Raw genomic sequence first — 20,673 nt, 5'->3', positions numbered from 1 at the left:
TTTCAACTTAAATAAAAACAAGACTGATGAAATATCATCTTTGTTCCCATGTCATCCATGCTAAGGAAGAAATAATAAATCAGCTTTTAAGATAGAATTCTTTACAATGAGAGATAAAAAAACAAACAAAAAGAAACCCTAACTGTTTATCCCATGAAGGGAGAAAAAAACAATTTGAAAAGTCAGAGTAGAACTCTCTGAGGATAATATTTAACATCAATTTTTTTAAAACAGAATTTTAAGAAGCTGGTTTTGAATTGTTTATAGAGTTTCTAATTAGCATGCTGAGGAAATACAGGGTCCATCTTAACCCAGAAGCAAATAAAAAGTTCTGACTCTTAAAATTCTAGGCTCTAGAGTAGGTGCATGCTGGTGTGCTGGTGGGTATGTGTGTGTGTGTGTGCACATTTGCTGTGTGTTTTCAATAAACTCACGAGTACATAAGGGTGTATGTTATTACATTGTAACAATTCTTGAGCAAGTCTAACTGAAGGTCAGTAGCAAACAAGTAGATGCCGCTTGGGTGGCCCCCCAGACTCTCAGGTAATGCGCAGATCTGGCTTGGCAATCATGTTCTGCTTTTAGACATAATGCATTTTTATGTTCTTGTTAGCATTGAAAGATGAACTTGAATATTCTGCAACTGATGAAATGGACAACAGAGCAGTAACCTAGAGTTTACAAGTATTTGGGGCAGTAAAACTTTAGTTCTAGATTTAACTTGGATTTTAGTCCTAATTTAACTTGGATTTTCTACAACGCATTTCTTTTCTATAAACTGGAGGTATATACCACCATAATCCTAAAAAACCTGTGACTTTGGGCTTCAGGGGTCTAAGCCTTCTCTCTAAGTGACTGAAAGGTACAACTGGATATTAGACCTGTCTAAACATTGTCCTTTTCTGTCCTCACATACAAGGGTTCAGCTTGATTTTTGGATAGCTGTCATTAAAAAAAAAAAAAAAATGTGCAAAGAGCTAATGTCTTTTGCTACAAGACAAAACAATTTCTCCTGGACATACAGTAATAGGAGGCAATGCCATGTGTTGGAGGCATGCACATATTTTATGATAGATATTAATCTGGAGGTTAACAGCTAGGTGCTCTGGTTGAAGTAGTTTATTTCAAACATACATATAATGTTAACCCACTTTGTAACAAAGCCTTCAACATTTCATGTGCAAATTCGTTTTTATTTCTAGTTTAAGCCCAAGGAAATCCCTATAAGTCTTGTCTCCAAAGAGAAAATATAAAGAATTCATAAGATTGAAGAGTTCTTATCAATTGTATAAAAAACTAGAAATGTACTAACTAGACAAAAATGTAGACGTCTAAGAGAACGTCCAACAAACAGAAAAGTAGAGGACTGCACTGAGATTGCAATCCTGAGAAAAATACGTTATTTCTAAATGAAAAAGTAAAAGGAGATAGTATAAATTAAAGCCAGAAGAAAAATTTAAAACCTACAAAAATACGAGTCAATACAAAGTTAAAAACCCATGAATTTTACTATATACCCAAAGGCTTCATAAAAGATCTCATGAATATCACAAATTAAAATAAAACAAACAAAAGCCAGAAATATTGTTTTCCCCAAATTGTACTACTACCTGCTTATTGCTTCAGTGGTAAGAAGAAAAATTATCTTCAAATAGTTAAATTTTATACCTATTTATATTTTAACTCTTAGGTGGATCTTGTTATATAATATATATGATCTCTAAAGAAAACTTGTTGATTGTTTATTTTGGCATCTGTTAGGAAATTCCTATTTAATTAGATAAATCTCCTTAGATAACTCTTAAATAAAAATAGATGCAAATATAGTATGTTTCATATCATTCATTTTAGACCTCTAAGAGTTGGAAAAGCTCAACCTGGAGAAGAATGAAATATATCCTTAAAAGAACACTTTAGGTCTCAACAAGATTCTCTTCTCTTTCAGCCAACACATTACCTTTTAGAAATCAACAGTCTACTTCTTTCTTTAAATCATCACATTTCAAAGCTGTAGCAGCTAATAAATGTTAATATGATTTTTCCAAAACTGCAATCTCCCTAAATTTCTATGCTGTCTTCTTTATCCTGTCTTTTCAAGGTAAAGGTATCTTTCCAGTTTTCTTAGCATTATCAGGATTATGGATTTTGTTCATTGTTAAAATTCGTTATTTATGGACATAAGTTAATGTAAATGCAAAAATATCTCGTATTATTCACAAGCTGGCTGACTTAAATCACTCGCTCTTAAAACAACTTTACTGCTCTCCAATCTATTCAAATGCACGGAAATGTAAATTCAGGATGATGCGGCTTTTCTGCAATGCTTTCTTTTCAGGCTGCAGTCTACATGAGAGCGTTATATCTTATCCTCGCTGCTGTTGTTGTTCAATCTATAAAATCTCTCTTGAAGACCCCCAAAACAGCTTGTAATTTAAACTTTTACTTTTGGTGACTCACTGTTTTCAAATTGCCATCTCTGACCATATCCCCCTTCCAGGGGAATTTATGCAGACTCTTAACCCATAATTGCTTTACTCTTTACCTCTATTTCTGGGTTCTTAAATTAACTGTTACATCAGTGTTCTTCATTACTCAAATTATTTTTTCTTAGGAACTTTTCCTGGAAGTAAGTTCATGCTATTTTTGACAAGCAAACATTTGACTTCTGAAAGAATTCTTACGGAAATGGGTTTATATCCCAAATGCACCACCAAAAATCTTTGTGACCTTGCATAAACGTCCCTTATCATTTCAGGTGCTCTCTTTGCTTGACTCCAAAGTGAACTGATTAAAACTATGAGCATCTAGCTGTTATGCACTTTTGTCTCAGTTTGGTCAATGAAACTCTCAAAAATCCATCCGATTTTCATTATTTTTATCATTAGCCTGTTTGTATAAAATAAGTTACCATTTATGGAGCCAGTGTTCTCCTTTATTCCGGCATCCAATCATTGTAAATATTTCTCATGGACACATTCTTAGAAGGCCTATGAATAACCTGGCCTCTTACTGATTCTCCCTTTTGGAGTTTTTACTAGCCAGACTTCCCCAATAACTTTCAGAGAGAGTTTTCCCCCTTTCCGGGTCTTCTTTTTGACTTCTATACGCCATAGAACTTTCAAAAGTCATCACACCAATACTAATATTACCACATACCCTCCAGAAAGCTCCAAGCTGTTTATGCCTATTCATTAAGTTAATACTTTATCAAAACTTGTCCAACTGAGTAGTTTTAGCACAGATATTTTACACATTTTAGCACAGACATGCTCTGTTTAAGGCTGACAGGTCCATTAGGAATTAACTTTCTGGTACATTTTCCCTCTGACATTTTCCTCACAACTGGGTTTCCTCATAACTGAGCCATCAGTTATCTCTTGCCTATAGAAAGGCAGATAAGAGAAAAGAAAGCTAAGTGAGAAAAGATATGTAAATAGACTAGCATAATACTGGACACATAATAAGTATTCAATAAATGATAGCAAGTATTCTTACCCTTATCCTCACATTAGTTTATATGTATTAAAAACTGATTACTGGACTCAACTCTTACTTCCATTTCTCATTAGATCCTCACAGAAACCTTGGAGGAAGTGAGGTTTTATCCCCATTTTACAGGTTGGGAGACTGCAGCCTAGAGGGCTTAAGTACCTTAACTGAAGTCATATAGTCAAGAAGTAAGCCTATATTTGTCACAATCACTTGCCCATGCTTTGACGTGACACCACCACCCATCATTTACCCAGCTTCACCAAGGTACTACTAAATTTTTCACTCTTATTCTCCTCTCTTTGCTTCATACTGCCATTGTCACCAACCCAGTCAAATTCACTTTTAATTTTCCAATGTTAGTGAAGGGAGTAGAAGGTGGAAATTGAGGTTAAAGGAGGAAACTTTAATGTTATCCAAGGATGACTTCATCTTAACTTCCAGCCTTCGTCTACTCATTCTCTGCTCCAGTCACACGCAGAGTATTTGCTATCTCTTCCATAAGTCTTGACTTTTCTTATCTTTATGCCACTTTTCTTTTCTCCATTTGCAATGAATCTCCCTTTCCCTTGGTTCTTCACCATTTCTTACTCCATACTCTCCATTAAAATTCAAATCTACCTTTAAAGCCCAACTCATATACCAGTTCTGTCCTGCAGTCTCCTGGATCTGCCAAGTCAGAACTAACCACTTGCTCCTCCATGCTCCTGCAATGGCAATGATGTTAGAAGGGCGAGTGATTTTACAGCTCGCTCACCACCTGTGGGAAATATGTCCTCTTTGCCCTTCCACATCCTTTCTCCACCCAACTCTATATGGATGGCTTGCATGGCCTATCTTAGTAAGTGTCCTTGCTCTGGCTTCCTTTTGGCTCACCAATGAAGAGTACCAATAGAAGATTGTAGGGAACGAAGGAGGGGAGTGAAGTTAGGGTATTAATTCTTGCCAAATTGCTGGGAGTTGGCTGCATCCCCCAACTAACGTATAGTGCTTCTCTGTGGGGCGTCACAGCATCTTTGGGCAGGACTCTCTCTCCAGCAAGGCTTCCTTTCTCTTTCATCTCCTATAAAGTAGCCACACTTTTACTGAACCCAGGGCACTACACTCTCTCTTGATTCTCTACATTGGGCTCAATTTATCCTTACTGATGTACCCCTGATTTCCTGCTGAGACCCTGTCTGATGAACTTCGTAATATGCTCTTCTAAGCTGTTAATTTTATAAACCACATTATTACACTTATTAGAAGAATGTCTTCAGGATGTGTCAGTAAGCTCTGATTGATGATAATGGTAAACAACTAGAATTTATGGAACATAAAGTATGCTTTGGTTACTCTCTTGAGTACACCGTGTGCATTATTCTAATTAATTAAAATCACTATTAGCTAAGCAAGGCACACAGATGGTAAGAGGTTCCCAGAAGTAACTTGCTCATGGTCACTCCAGTGTCTCAGTAGTGTTTAGGACTCAGATCTGTCCAAAGCCTAAACCTTAAGCTCTAGGTCTAAGCAGTGGGTCTCCAACTTGGGTATGCATCAGCATCACCAAGAGAGCTTGCTGAAACAGGTAGTGGGCCCCACCCCCAGAGTGTCTGAGTCTGTAGGTCTGGAGCAGGGCCCAAGACTTTCATTTCTAAAAATTCCTACGTGCAGCTGATGTGCTGGCCTGGGTACCAGACTTTGAGAACCACTAGTCCAGGCATTTTAGGTCCAGAATTTCAGGTGTTAGAATAATTTTCTGGTGATAAATGTCCAAAAAAAAAAGCACTGCATTTTTCTGTTTGTAAGGAGGTAATACATTCAATCTTAAAGAGTCTATAATGGGACTAAGTATTTAAGAAAGAAGAGTTATTCTCCAGGAAGACAGGAGGAGATGGACATTCTAAGGACAGGAATGCCCTTTCAGGAAACTTGCAAAGGGAACAGAAAAATAACATAGTAAGATTCTGCTATCCAGTGTTCACAGAACATGAGTGGGATACTCTTGACTGTAGAATGGGAAGCCAACTTTTGCTCACCATATACATACCTTATTCAGTACAAATGTTTATTAAGAATCTCCAAAAGCTAGACACTAGGCATCAGGGCTACACTGATAGAGCAGATAAAGTGCCTGGCCTCAGGGAGCTTGTGCTTCAGATGATGTACATCAGCTAGATAGACTGAATGATGGATACTATTTTGGGTTCACACTTCATCTCAAGAAAAAAATATATCCATAGACGTGATCCAGGAGTCAAATGGCAAAAGACCTAGCCTCAAAGTGAGAGTTAATTTCATTAAATGGTAGGTAAAAATTATTTTATATGCCGAGATAGGCTCTGCTTAAAAGACACACTATTCCTCCAAACGTATTATACAAGCCAGCTTATGAACCTGTGACTTTTTCTAGGAGAAATGTTGCCTTCTTTCCCAAGAAGGGAGTGGTAGGGGTCGGGGTGGAAATAGTTTCATCATCAGAGGCACAGTCTCACTACCACTGCTCAGCTCCAATTCGCAACCTTCTGAATGGTTTCCAGACTAAGTAATTTAGCAAAGTGATGAAGAAAAAATGGCCCATTAATCTTATGATGCGTGTTATAACTTAACTCTGGGTTTAGCATAGGAAAAATATTATTTGCATTGATTAGAAATATGCTTTATGGCTGCATATATTATTCACTCTGAACATTCTAAAATTATTAGCTGGGTTGACATGATGAACTGCACAGGAGTACTTCTAGATGGCATCTCAATGTCATCTGTTACTCACATCACATAGGTCTAGGAATCAATATGTATTTTACTCAATATGAGATCTTATTCCAAACACCAAAATATGCCTGTTTTTATTCGATGGTTATCATCATGAAACTACCAGCTAAACATCATTTAGAAAATTCAAAGCAAGTAAATTACTGTATTAACTGTCTAACTATGATTATGACTTTCCTCCACTTATAGCTGATATAATAATCTGGTCAGTCTGACTAGAAGGATTTATTCATTAATTTACTCAAATGTTCTGAGGTATATTTTGAAGGACTTAAATTATGGTCTGGTTTGTAGGGTCCAACAGTAAGGGTGCAGTTTATCTCCTACAAGCTCTGTGACCTTGCCCAAGTGACTTAGCATCTCTGAGCCTCACTTTCCTAATCTGTAAAATGGAAACAATAATAGAACCCAAGCTGTAAAGCTGAAGGAAAAAAAGTAATATGTTAATGTATTTTGGCACAAAAGAGCAGTTACGCTGATGGTCATTATTTGTGAATACTGTTGCTAAGATTATTGAAAACCTGTTGTGTGTTAGGTGCTGTTCAAGGACTAGAATTTTAAGACTGTTCTTCACCTTTATCCCAGTTTTACCTGCAAAGTTCTGCCATGCACTGGAAAAACATACTGGTATTTCTAGGGAAGGGGACCACTCAGGTGACATTTTTGTTTCACCAGGTATATAAAGTATACAAAGGTTATAGTGTATCTTTTAAGTCCTTTGGACGTCTAGTTACCTTTCACTAGAATGATTCTAGTAGATCCTGATAGATACCTGAGACAAGGTCAGGTCAGTGATGTTGGTACCTTTTCTGGCTTAAGAGCATGGGGCAGAAACACAGGAAGAGAGGTCTTCCTTTTCCACTCCTGTTACTAAGAACCCTCTCGAATAATGACAAAATGAAACAGATCGCTACAACATGTAGAATGTAGCGATTCTACATGTTGTAGATTCTACATGTTGTAGAATCAAAGCAGTGTACAAAGCAAAGAGCACTGGCCTCCATTATACGTGCATTTCACTCGAGATTCACTTTTCTAGACCGTGGAGAAAGCAGATGTTCCAACACTTTCCAGGTACTGGAATATTACAAGCTGGCAATCTCCACCACTGCATGTTTGATCACACTATTCCCTGCAAATGGAATGCTGTTCCATCAAGGTCAGATTGACCAGTGCAGATACCTGATTTTATCGTACGGTCAGAACCAAATTAACTTACTGAAATTCTGCCCAGCTCAGGGTCTACTTTCTCTGTGAAACCTCCTGTGAGATCCCAAGTTACAAAAAACTCTATCTTCTTCAGAAGACATTGTATACTAGATAAATAGTAATTTACATATAAATATATGTATATGTGTGTGTATTTCTTTGTTACATTACGTTATAACTCCTGTGGTTTCTCTTCTTAACTAAACTGGACCCCCTTATCATCACAGTGGCCATGTACATCATTGTATCCTCCAAAAAATCCAGATAATAATATCATGGATTCAGTATATAGTTGTTTAATAGAAAACAATTAACTAACCACTGCAGAATACTAGTGTCTCTCCAGGTGTGTTCAGTGGATCATAAATCCTATGAGACAGTCCATGAAGGAAAAGATTTCAAATAAATTTGGGATCTGTTGTCCACTACATCTCCTTATCAGAGACTCATAATTCACAAGACTCGTAAAAAGCTCTGTAGCAAAGAAACTGTTGACTTAGTTTGACCCAGTATTTCTCTTACAAGAGTATCAGTTCTGGAGGTCAAGGACATTTTCCACCTCTAATACAACATCTCTACTGCCTAGTAGAGTGCCTGGCACTTAGTAGACACCTAATAAATATTTGAATAAGTTTCAACATACATTCCCCTATTAAGCTATAGAAGAAAAACATAGTATATACTAGATTTTGATTTACTTGGGGAGAATAATAATATGAATAGATAAATTTACACAAGTCATTTTAAAGTATATATATTTGATAATACTTTTTTCCACAAATCTACACAATTGCACATTTAGTGGTGATAGTAAACCAACTACATTTGCTTCTGAAAACTTGCTAAGAAGGATGGCTACTAAAAACTACAACCTGAACCCAAAACAACTGATTTAGTTCATTGGTCCCCACTCCTTAGCAGTTTTAATATAGAAGGAAATAGACGCATACATTTCTTTTCTGCCATAATATGACATCATATAAGGAATGCTATTTTATTAGCTAGAAATAAGATTTGCTTTTGTTATTTTAGAACATTTGATCACATAAGAATAATTCTAGATTTTTTCCCCTCCTGTGACTCTCATAGCATCCCCATCTAAAACAGACTTTGGAGATTTAGATCAAATGTCATATCAATTGTCCTAGACTGCTTACTATGTGCTTTCACCATAGATTTTAATGTCAATAGAGAAAGGAGAAGGAAAAGTCAGAGGGAAATGAAACAGGTGTATGCAACACCCCTCTCTACTACCGACATTGCTCAGAATTCTGGGGGAAGTTGCATCTATAAGGGGAAAGTTATTCACCATGGAACTCATGGTGGTTGAACTTCTCATGAAGAATTTTTTTTTCACTACTGAAGAAAAATATGTTTGATTTTACCATAACTGAAAAGTTCTCCTGTTTCTACTTCTGAGGTTTGCCCTCAAGACTACTGTTTACCTAATGGAAGTGACTCCTATGCATGGAGGAAAAAGTGCACCATTTGAAGGAAAAGCTAAAGGAGTGATATTCAGGTAGCTCCTCATTCCACCAATGAAAACACACACATAGATTTTCCACTTTACACCTCATTTTCCACCTTATTTTCATGATTTTGAAATAAATATGTAGGGTCTGATGAGTTTGTCAATAGTCTATAATTATTAGTGTTATTAAAATAGAATACAAATGATAAGCCATATGTAAAAATGCTGTGCGAATAAACTGCTATACCCCAAATAATACAAATGAGTGAATGGCAGTAATTGCTAAGAGGGATTAACAACATAAAGGATATTAAAAAAATGATGACCGTATTTCATATTTATGTGTCTTTTTCTCTCTCACTCTTTTTTTTCTTTTTCTTTCTTTTTTTTTTTTTTTTTTGCGGTACGCGGGCCTCTCACTGTTGTGGCCTCTCCCGTTGCGGAGCACAGGCTCCGGACGCGCAAGCTCAGCAGCCATGGCTCACAGGCCCAGCCGCTCCGCAGCATGTGGGATCTTCCCAGACCGGGGCACGAACCCGCGTCCCCTGCATCGGCAGGCAGAACACTCAACCACTACACCACCAGGGAAGCCCTTCTCTCTCACTCTTACTCAACTCCTAAATAACTAAGAGAATATGCTCACAAATGGTAAGCATGTTTTGGATGTTCGATGTGTGTTTGTGGGAAAGAACACAAAAAAAACTGCCTCAATTAGGTCAAATATCATACAAGAGATGAATGAGATTAGAGATGGGATTGGGACTTGTGTTAGTTACTCAATAGCTAACCAATCACAGATATGACAGTGTAGTGCAATATGCAAATATACTTTTAAACAACTTCTCTTAAGTTGTCTACTGTCTGTAAAGACGATCACACTCAACAACTCTGCACTTAACCCCAGAGCTTCTGAGTTAGAATCTGTTAGAAATAGGTACACGTTTCATTGCTTTGGCAACATTTACATGGCTCTGCATCAGGCAATACAACTGCTAAGATCACACTCTGGGAATTCAGGAAAGGCTAGTGTCCAGTTCTGGTCGTTCTACCACCCAACTGTGATCTAGGATAAATTCCTGATTAAAAAAAAAAAAAGAAAGAAAAACCCTGAAGATGCTGAAACAGTATTTCCTCCTTCACAGGGTCGTCATGGGGATAAAAGGTCATTAGGATAAAGTGCCTCTCACCCAGGAAACACTGATAAATGCTACTGATGCTACCATCATCATCATCATGACCGATCAAGAACATATTGCCACATGGAAATTCAACATTCCCTGGGCCATTCACAACTTTCCTTTAAAGGACTCATATTCTACGTGGGGTCTTAACACCTTCAAATAACAGAAAATACAAGTCTTTACGCCTTTTTTTCTGTAGCTAATTTTGGCATCTTTCACCTGTGTCCACTTAAGTGTTGGTTTAGCATATTCTTGTCACACAAAGAAGCTACTTCCCAAAGAGAGGAACAATGTGTCAAGTGACAAAGACATTGAGTGAAGTCTTTCACATCGTAGATTGTCCACGGTACAGCTCAGCTGGTCTCTGGGTTGGAAGGCCTGGGTCTACTTTGCTCGTCTGTTACAGGGGAAGGGACACGGTCCTTAGCATGTGGTCTGTGAAACAAGAGGCAGCTGCGGGTAGAATTATAACACAAGCAGAACTGGCTTCAGTTCTTCCTTCTTAGGTCTTTTTCTTCTTGTTCAGCTGTTCAAGGAACTTGCCTGCCCTCTGTCCCTGCCAGGACGATGTTACATCTGCCTGGATAAGTAGGTCACCATTGTATATCAGGAAAGGTCTTATTTGTAATCATCAGGAACCAGATACGGCTAATTTGAGCAGAAAAGGAAACTTTTGGAAGTTTATGGTTAGGTCTCAGTAACTAGAAGCAGATTAAACAACCGAAAGCCAAGGCTATGCTATTGCAATTATAGGATCAGGCCAAAGTGATGTTATAAGTCCCAGCTGGCCTTGCTACCAAGCAGGAACAGGAAACAGGAGGTTGACCCAGCACTGCTGGCCTTGCTTCTTTACATCATTTATTTGTCATTCAAAATCCAAGAGAGGGGTGCAGTTGGCCAACCCGAGGTCGCCCGACTGTTTTCCATCTGTAAGGGAGACTGAGCATGTGAGTAAACAGTGTATCTGACATGTTCAGCTTGTATAACGAGAGGAAGGCTCTGTTTCTCACCAAGACCCACAAAGTGGAAAATTCCCCAAAGAGAAAGGAATTTCAGATCAGATGCTTGGAAAGTTAAAAACAACAACAACAAACAAATGCAGATGCGGAATTAAAGACATGGAGTCATTAAGAACCTATATGTGGAGTGATTCAGACCTGAGTTCACATCTGGAGCAAGCTACTCAATCTTGCTGAGCTTCAATTTTCTTTAAAGGAAACAACGAGGAAGATGATATCCACATATAAGTTGTGGTACACATGAAGAAGGGTAGTACAGTATATGATGCCTGGCACATCCTATGCATTTTCTAAAACTACTAGTAGTACTATTATTATTGTTACTTATTATACAATTTATTGTAGAAATTAACAGGGAGAGTATTAATAAATGTTAATACAGTGCTAAGTGTCACATTTATGATCTCAACTAATTATTTGTTGATTCAACAAACATTCCACATATCAGAAAATAACCTGTGTGTGTATATATATATATATATATTTTTTTTTTTTTTTTTTTTTTACAGAAGAAAAGAAACCCTGAGCCTAGAAAGTGTAAACAATGTACCAAAAGTCACTCATTTAAGAGGTAATGGAATATTATTCAGCCTTAAAAAAATGAAGGAGATCCTTTCATTTGTGATAATATAGATGAAACAGGAGTGCATTATGCTGATGAAATAAGCCAGACAGGATAAATACGAATGATATCATTTATATATGGAATCTAAAAAGAAAAAAAGCCACACTCATAGAAACAAGAGTAGAAAACTGGTTGCCAGGGGCTGGGGTGTGGGTGGGGAAAAGAGGGGAAGACTGGTAAAAGGGTACAAACTTTCGGCTGCAGGATGAATAAGGTCTGAGGAGCTACTGTATAACATAGTTACTACAGTCAATAATACTGTATTGTATAACTAACATTTTCTGAGAGAATAGAACTTAAGTGTTCTCACCAAAAAAAGAAAAAAAGGAAAAAGGTGTCATGAGCTGTTAGATGTATTAATTAACGTGACGGGAAGGATCCTTTTGCAACGCATATGTATATCAAATCATCATGATATACTCTTTGACTATCTTACAATTTTGTCAATTATACCTCAATAAAACAGAAAAAAAAAAGAGGTAATAAAGATGAGACTCCAATCCAGGATTATCCAGCTCAAAAAACTACACTCTTAACCATTACAATATAGTATCCATCCATATGTTGTAACTGTAAAATGCTTAACACAAAGGAAACGTTAAATAAATGGTATTTATTCTAACTCTAATGCTTACTAGATATTAGTTATGTGGTATGCTTTACTTCTAACTACAAGGGTATAAGGTGCAAATTCTTGCTACAGAACATAAAAGCCCCTGTGGTACCCTGTAGGATAAACACAGTACCTGTAAATCTCTCATCTCTCAACCCACAGTCTCCTCAAGTTGGAGGTCTTTACCCCCTTTATAATGTGGGAATAATGCCTTTCCCACATTTGCACTGGGCATGAAAATCCATACTTCCAGGTGTATACTGAACCTCCACTTAGCTCCTCGTCACCTTGGAATCACCAGACCAAAGATCATTTATTCCATTAATATAAATGATGTAGGGATAGAAGTACAGAATATACAGAGAGTGTTGGAGGAATCCAAACAACAAGTCCTCCACTCTCAAAACAAATTTTAGAGTTCCAAAAGTAAAGAGCAATGTTTGGAAATAAAACTAAAAATGAAACTAACATCTACAATTAGCCAAGTATTTATTATGGGCCAGGCTACTTACTAGGCACTTGATAAACATTACAGCTCATCTTCCTGCAGTCCTTCAAAGCATATAATATTGTTTCTATTTCATAGAGAAGAAAATTGTATCTAAGCAGGTTACTGATTAGCCCAAGACCACAGGGCTAGGCTGTAAGAAAAGAAGGCCAAGTTTCAGTGGTCAAAATGGTGATGGATGTTATAACTAGAAGATTACGGCTAGTCGAATAAAAATATTCAAAACGGTCCTAATGTATTATTAGGATTTCTTTAGAATAACTTGGGTGCCTTAGTGAATACAGTAGCGGTAGGCACTACAGTCTCTTTAATTTGCTAATCATACAAATCTACTTTAATATTCTTGGTGACAAGGAGCTAACTACTGATAAGGCAGCTTCTTCAGTTTTGGGGCTACTCCAGGGTGAAATGCCGGAACGTCTTACTGCCGGCAATGTTACCTAGTTCTACCAGGGGGAATAAAGCAGAACAAGTAGCCACTGTTGTTGACAAATGGATACAGTTTCAGTTTTTCAAAATAAGAGTGTCAGATTCATTCATTGTATCAGATAGATCTGTCAAATGGCTTTGCCCATTTACTAATGGATGGCATACTGCAGACACACGTTAGGTCAAAGGACTCAATGTCACCTCATTGATACTGTCATCAATATAATTTGTATTGGCATTTTGTCTCACCCTGACTTTAAGGACTATGTGAGGAGATCCAAGTCTCCAGAGCATGGACTGATCACCTCTGCTTGACACAGTATTCTCTGCTCATTTCCAGAGGGGACCAAGGATGAGCTCTTGTACTTCTGAGTCTATTCACCCTACCTGGCAACACATACTAGCTGGGCTGATTGGATCAAGCAGGAGCCCCAGAGTTTAAATTTCCAGCTGCACTGGAGGAAACAGAGGCTATGCCCCAATCCCATAACCCCTCACTTCTTACTGCTAGCCTATCCTAGGCTGTTCTTGCTGATAGGAGTACTTCATGCTAAAAATTAATTTTGCTTGCCTAATGGCAGTCACACAACCTCAAATGCCATTTTTATAAATAAGGCAACCACCAATGGAGTGTGATTTAGGGTTTTTTCTTCTGTAGACCCTGCCTACCCTATAAAATCTCCCATTACTGCATCATGGAGACTATAATCCCTTTCCGAGGGAACAGATTCTTTCCAACCATAAGATGAAATAAGAACTTACATTTCCATACTGCCCAAAAGGAAATAAATTGATTACAAAATGCAGGAGAATGACTGATTTTCCACATTTGTTGTGTTCATTAAAGGGTTTTTGAATAGACTTGACAGTATTAAAGAAGTTCAACACACACAAAATAAAAATTAATAAAGAGAAAAAAATTGCATTGACAACAAACAACAAAATAAACACACTGATATATAAAAGGTTGTTATACATCGATGAAAAATGGATGTCATAAAGTCACAAACTAAAAAGTATTAACAGCCAATAAAGATATGAAAATATGTTCAACCTTGCTATTATTATCAAAGAAATACAAATAAAATAATTCAGGTGTCATATTTTACTGACTAGAATGACAAAGTTTTAAAAAACTTGATAATACTGGTATTGATATTGATAATACTGGTACTGATGAGTGTGTGTAAGAAACCACACTGGATGTTAAATTCTTGGTAGAAATAAAAAGCACGGTAACCTTTCTGGAAGACAATATGTCAGTATGTACCAGAACTGACAACCAGCCATTCAAGTTCTAGAAGTCCATTCTAAGGAAATAAACAAATGCTCAAAGACATATGAACAAGGATGCTTGTCTCATTGTTTAGCAAAGCAGAACAGGAATAATCTAAATGTTGAACAGTAGGGACTGGTTAAATAAATAATAGAATGCTGTTCAACCATTAAAAATGATGCTGCAGATTTTTATTAGGTGATGAGTAATCATACTTATATTACTAAATAAAAATGTTATAGAACTGTTTTGTAGTTTGATATAATAATTAAAGGTATTTTATACTTGCATTGTATTTATATGCACCCCGTCACAAAAAAGTTTCAAAAGATACCCTCAAAAATGTTACAGAGATGATTTATCAGAAATGGGATTTTGAGTTATTTTTCCTTTTTTCTTTAAATCCTTTCAATTTTGGAGTTTCTGCAATGAGCCTGTATTATTTTTACAATTAAAAATATTTAAATTTACAACAAAAGGATCTAAATTCCTCCAGTTTTCCATTTATTTTCCACCCTGGCTCAGGGTATTTGTGTAAAAAAAAAAAAAAAAAAATCAGCTTATTTTCTCTTTTGTATCAATCTAAATTTACTTTTCATAAGTTAACTATTTTAGTCTGGCAAACGTTTCACACAGGAAAATTGTTAAGGTCTGAGTATTCTATTACCTTTAAAAGCACTGGAAACTTTGAAATTCTTTCTTTCAGAATTTTCATATAATACTGAAAGGCGCGGGGCGGGGGGGGAGATAGCAAAATGAAGGGAAATAGATAGTAGTAGTCAACTTCAATTAAGAAAAAGCAACAAGAGGCAGTTTGTACTCTTTTGATACGGCAGAAGCCCCATGTGTCAACTCATGCTAAAAAATGTATATATACACACACATATATATGTTTGTGTGTATTATATGTATATGTGACACACACACATAATTAATCCACAGTCTTAGGCTAATCACTCATTGTGGCAGAAACAACGAGCTGTTGACTACACTTTAATCAGCTCCTCCAGCCTGTAGAGGCATCACTAGGACCAAGATAGGAACAACATTCTCCATCTCCGCTTGCACCTGGGTATGGTTCTATCCCAAAGAATGTGACCAGAGGTGACCTGAAGAGTTTATGTCTGAAGGATAACGAGTTGATAATTGTAGCTTGCAGCTTCCTCTCTCCTTTCCTTTTTAGGACAAACGTAGAGCCACTTGATGAAGGTGGTGGGTCCCTGAATAACTGAGCAGAAAACTGACCCTCAGACCACCAAAGTCCATACTACACTCCTGAGTGAGTGAGAAATGAACTGTCCATGTGTTGCTCCACTGAGGTTTAAGGTTCATTATTTAGTGTTTAACTAACGCATTTTTTCTTTAAACCTCAGTTGCCTTCTCTGTAAAATAGTCTTTGAAAAGGATCCACTGTAAGTTTTTTCCATTGCTTATGTTTTTATCTTAGTTTTTAATTCTCAGAAACATTGCGTGCATTTTACCTTTTAAGTTAGTAAGTCTACTTTTTTTCCCACGAAGACGGGTTCTTCAAGTTATGGAGAAGTCATAGCAGACTGTTGCTTCAGTTTAAGATACGCATTCACATATGAGATGAGAAGGGTGAGGACCCAGAGAAACGCCTTTGACAGAGGGGAGTGAGAGCATACTGAAGAATGTTTAGTAATAAAGAATTCAGATGGGAGAAACGGATGGGTTACATCTAACAGATTTGCTCAAAGGAATTCTGGAAAGGCAAATATGTGAAAATGTATAGCAAAGACATGAAATGCCTTTTGGTCCCTAAATGGATTTCATTTCAAAGACGTGCATATTGCAAATACATGTACCATAACACTTCTCTGTCCACTTCTAGAATTTTCTAAAGCCTGACAGAACATCTGCAGAGAGAGGATGTCATGCCAAGATAATCGACTGCAAGTTACTAAATTAAGATAAAAATGTCCTTAACCTTGAACAGTTTTTAAAGAGATTTTAGAAGAAAGGAGCCCTCCAGGGGGTTGTATAACTATATAATTGTACCCTTTCTAAAAGGCTATTTACAGATACATAATGTTTCCCCTCCATTCTTTAAAGTAAAATATAGGATAAAAAAAAAATAGTTTGGGGATAATATTTGTTTGGGACAGCAGGCACTGCTAATCAGTACCACTCTCTCCTTATTCCTTACTAACAGAGCCCTGGTTTAGGAGACCCCATTATCCTTAAGGCTAAGGTGGCCAGTTTAAAATCCGAGCTGATGAGATCTAAGTGCAAGTCTGCTGACCATCTGTGGTAAAAAATTTGCTCTCTGAGTTAGACACTTCCTTTTTTTTCTTACTTAATTTCTTTTTTTTTTCCTTTTCTTTCTTCCTGCCCAAATTGTTGGAACACTATTGGAGATTCTGGGGTCACTTTGAAGCTATGTGGACGTGCTAGAGATGTGGAAGCTGGAAGAGTGAAGCAACCCAGTCCCCTGGTGAAGCCCTTCAGCAGCTGGACTAACGCTAGAGGGACTACCTCTAAACTTCCTGCTACCCGTGGAAAGTAAGGTAAATATCACTCATTCACTTTCTGTTACCTACTAACTGATCCAGAACTCTAACCTCAGGGTTCTAGAACCCTTCTCAGTATCCCATAGTCATACTCATGTTCCGGACTCCTGATCATCAGACTTGCTTACAGCAGATGTATGGGGAGGGCGGGCTCTTCTGGAAGCCCTCATACTTCCTCCCCTACCCCCACCACACACAAATAATGATCTTTATGTCCACTCATCCTTCTATCTACACTCAGAGGCCAGGGCCCCCAGGAAGGCTTCACTGACAACCCTTTACTCCTCTCTACATGCAGAAAGGGTAGAGGTGTGGGCTCTGGAATCAGACTTCCTAGACTTGAATTCTTAATCTGTTACTTACCAGTTTAGGACGTGGGCAAAGTAGTTACCTTCTCTGGACACCCCTGTAAATGAGGAACACTAAGTAGCACCTATGTACCTTACTGAAAGGATTAAATGAGCAAATGCAGGTAAAGTTCTTATAAGTTTTTCTTGGGTCAATCAATTCTAGCTGCTATTGTTACCTTTGACTAATTTAGGGCAGAGTCCCTTTGCCCTCCTTTGGTTCTCTGGGCCCGTCTCATTCACAACACACACAACCGCATACTGCAGAGTTTTGAAAGGTGGTTCTCAAAATGTGGTCCCTGGGCCAGCAATATCAGCCACACCTGGGAACTGGTTAGAACTCTGGCACTGGAGCCCAGCAATCTGTGTTTTAACAATATTCTCAGGCAAATCTGATGCACACTAAAGGTTGACGACAACTGAGAACATCTGTCTCAGACTCTACTGGAGGCATTCACCAAAAACAGAGTTACAGGACCTTACACCTGACCAGCTGGAGAAGGGGTCTAGTAATTGCATGATTTTTCAGCACATAAATGTTTGAGAATCACTGCCATTTTGAATGTGTGTTTCACTTGTCTGTTTTTCCAGTGGACTCTACTTCCTTGCAAGGAAGGTTTGTGAAGATTTGTTGCTGTTGTTTGCATTATTAGTTTTATTATGCTAATTCTAGAATCTCTGGTGCATAGTGCAATCTCAGGCAGGAAGTAGTGGCTCATTAAAACAGGTATCCCAAAAGTCTTAGTAGAACTTCAAGATTAATTCCTTCAGGAAGAGGTAAAATTGTCATTAGATGCAGATGATATGATACTATATAGAGAAAACCCTAAAGACTCTACATGAAAACTACTACAACTGATAAACGAATTCAGCAAGGTAGCAGAATACAAGATTAACATACAGAAATTGGTTGCATTTCTTTATACCAACAATGAAATATCGGAAAGGGAATGTAAAAAAACAATGCCTTTTAAAATCACAACCCCAAAAATAAAATACTTAGGAATAAACCTCACCAAGAAAGCAAAAGACTTATACGCTGACAACTGTAAGACATTAATAAAGGAAAGTGAAGATGATTCAAAGAAATGGAAAGACATCTCATGTTCTTGGGTTGGAGGAATTAATATTGTTAAAATGCTCATACTACCCAAAGCAATCTACAGATTTAATGCGATCCCTATCAAATTACCCATGACATTTTTCACGCAATTAGAACAAATAATCCTAAAATTCATACAGAACCATAAAAGACCCACAATTGCCAAAGCAATCCTGAAGAAAAAGAACAACGTTGGAGGCATAGCCACCCCAGACTCAGACAGTACTCCAAAGTCACAGTAATCAAAACAGCGTGGTATTGGCACAAAAGCAGACATATGGATCAATGGAACAGAATACGGAGCCCAGAAATAAACTCACACACCTCAGTTAAAGAGACAGTCTCTTCCGCAAGTGGTGTTGGTAAAGTTGGACAGCCTTATATAAACCAGTGAAGTTAGAACACATCCTTTCACCATACACGAAAATAAACTCAAAATGTCTTAAAGACTTAAACATAAGACATGACACCATAAAACTTCTAGAAGAGAACACAGGCAAAATATTCTCTGACATAAATCATACCAATGTTTTCTTAGGTCAGTCTCCCAAGACAATAGAAATAAAAATGAAAATAAACAAAGGGGACCGAATCAAACTTACAAGCTTTTGCACAGCAAAGGAAACCATAAACAAAATGAAAAGACAACCTACAGAATGGGAGAAAATATTTGCAAATGATGCGACCAGCAAGGGCTTAATTTCCAAAATATACAAACAGCTCATACAACTTGATGACAATAAAAGCAAACAACCCAATCAAAAAAATAGGCAGAAGACTTAAGGAGACATTTCTCCAAAGAAGAAATACAGATGGCCAATAGGCACATGAAAAGATGCTCAACACTGCCAATTATTAAAGAAATGCAAATCAAAACTACCATGAGGTACCACCTCACACCAGTCAGAATGGCCATCATTAAAAAGTCTACAAATAACATATGCTGGAGAGGGTGTGCAGAAAAGGGAACCCTCCTACAACACTGTTGGTGGGAATGTAAGTTGGTGCAACCACTGTGGAAAACAGTATGGAGGTTCCTCAGAAAACTAAAAATAGACCTACCATATGATCCAGCAATCCCACTCCTGGGCATATATCCAGACCAAACTATAATTCAAAAAGACACATTCACCCTGATCTTCACAGCAGCAATATTCACAATAGCCAAGACATGGAAACAACCTAAATGTCCATCAACAGATGAATGGATAAAGACGATGTGGTACATATATACAATGAAATACTACTCAGCCATAAAAAAAGAATGAAATAATGCCATTTGCAGCAGCAACATGGATGCAGCTAGAGATTATCATACTAAGCAAAGTAAGTCAGAAAGAGAAAGCCAAATACCATGATACCACTTATATGTGGAATCTAAAATATGACACAAATGAACCTATCTATGAAACAGAAACAGAATCAGAGACATAGAGAATAGACTGGTGGCTGCCAAGGGGGAAGCAGGTGGGAGAGGGATGAACTGGGAGTTTGGGATTAGCAGATGCAAACTGGTATATATAGATTGGCTAAACAACAAGGTCCTACTATATAGCACAGGGAACTATATTCAATATCCTGTGATAAACCATAATGGAAAAGAATATGAAAAAGAATGTATATACATATGTATAACAGAGTCACTTTGCTGTACAGCAGTAATTAACACAACGCTGTAAATCAAGTATACTTCAATAAAAAATAAGTTAATTAAATTTTTAAAAAGATTAATTCCTTCAGAAGAACAAGTACTACACATTCACAAAAAAAGCACCCTTTGAAAGTTTAAATTTTTGAATTTCTTTGCCACTTCCTTAGTTTTGATCATCTTGGACAATATATTTTTAATATTGACTTTTAAAAAGAACTGTGTTTCAGTGTTTGCTATCCTTAGACAGAAAGAGATAAGTACAACTAAATACTTATTTTTCAAAAGTCTCAAAAGTATAAGGGAAATGAAAGTAATTATATCTTCAAATGATTTTGGGGTATGTTTCTAATTTCATACTTCTGATGCGATTAAAGACTAAAACTGTATTAAGACATTTGAGACATGCCGCATTGGTATTAAATGAATTTAATTTTGTGTAAAGTGGTAGAAATATTTTCTTCAGCGAAC

The 20,673-nt window shown here is 37.2% G+C and overlaps 1 long non-coding RNA gene across 1 annotated transcript in view; it reads right to left on the bottom strand.

Annotated features, from left to right (window-relative positions):
* Nucleotides 1-13,057, bottom strand: part of LOC132508564 (uncharacterized) — a 53,681-nt gene extending 40,624 nt beyond the window's left edge. The window contains exon 1 of the long non-coding RNA XR_009536666.1: nt 12,874-13,057. This is a non-coding gene — a long non-coding RNA (uncharacterized LOC132508564). The remainder of the gene's footprint in view (nt 1-12,873) is intronic.
* Between the last annotated feature and the right edge of the window lie 7,616 nt (nt 13,058-20,673).

The sequence above is a fragment of the Lagenorhynchus albirostris genome, chromosome 2 (assembly GCF_949774975.1).
Source record: "Lagenorhynchus albirostris chromosome 2, mLagAlb1.1, whole genome shotgun sequence".
Classification (NCBI taxonomy): domain Eukaryota; kingdom Metazoa; phylum Chordata; class Mammalia; order Artiodactyla; family Delphinidae; genus Lagenorhynchus; species Lagenorhynchus albirostris.
The sequence above is the reverse complement of the archived record's forward strand: the minus strand, read 5'-3'. Positions and strand labels throughout refer to the sequence as shown.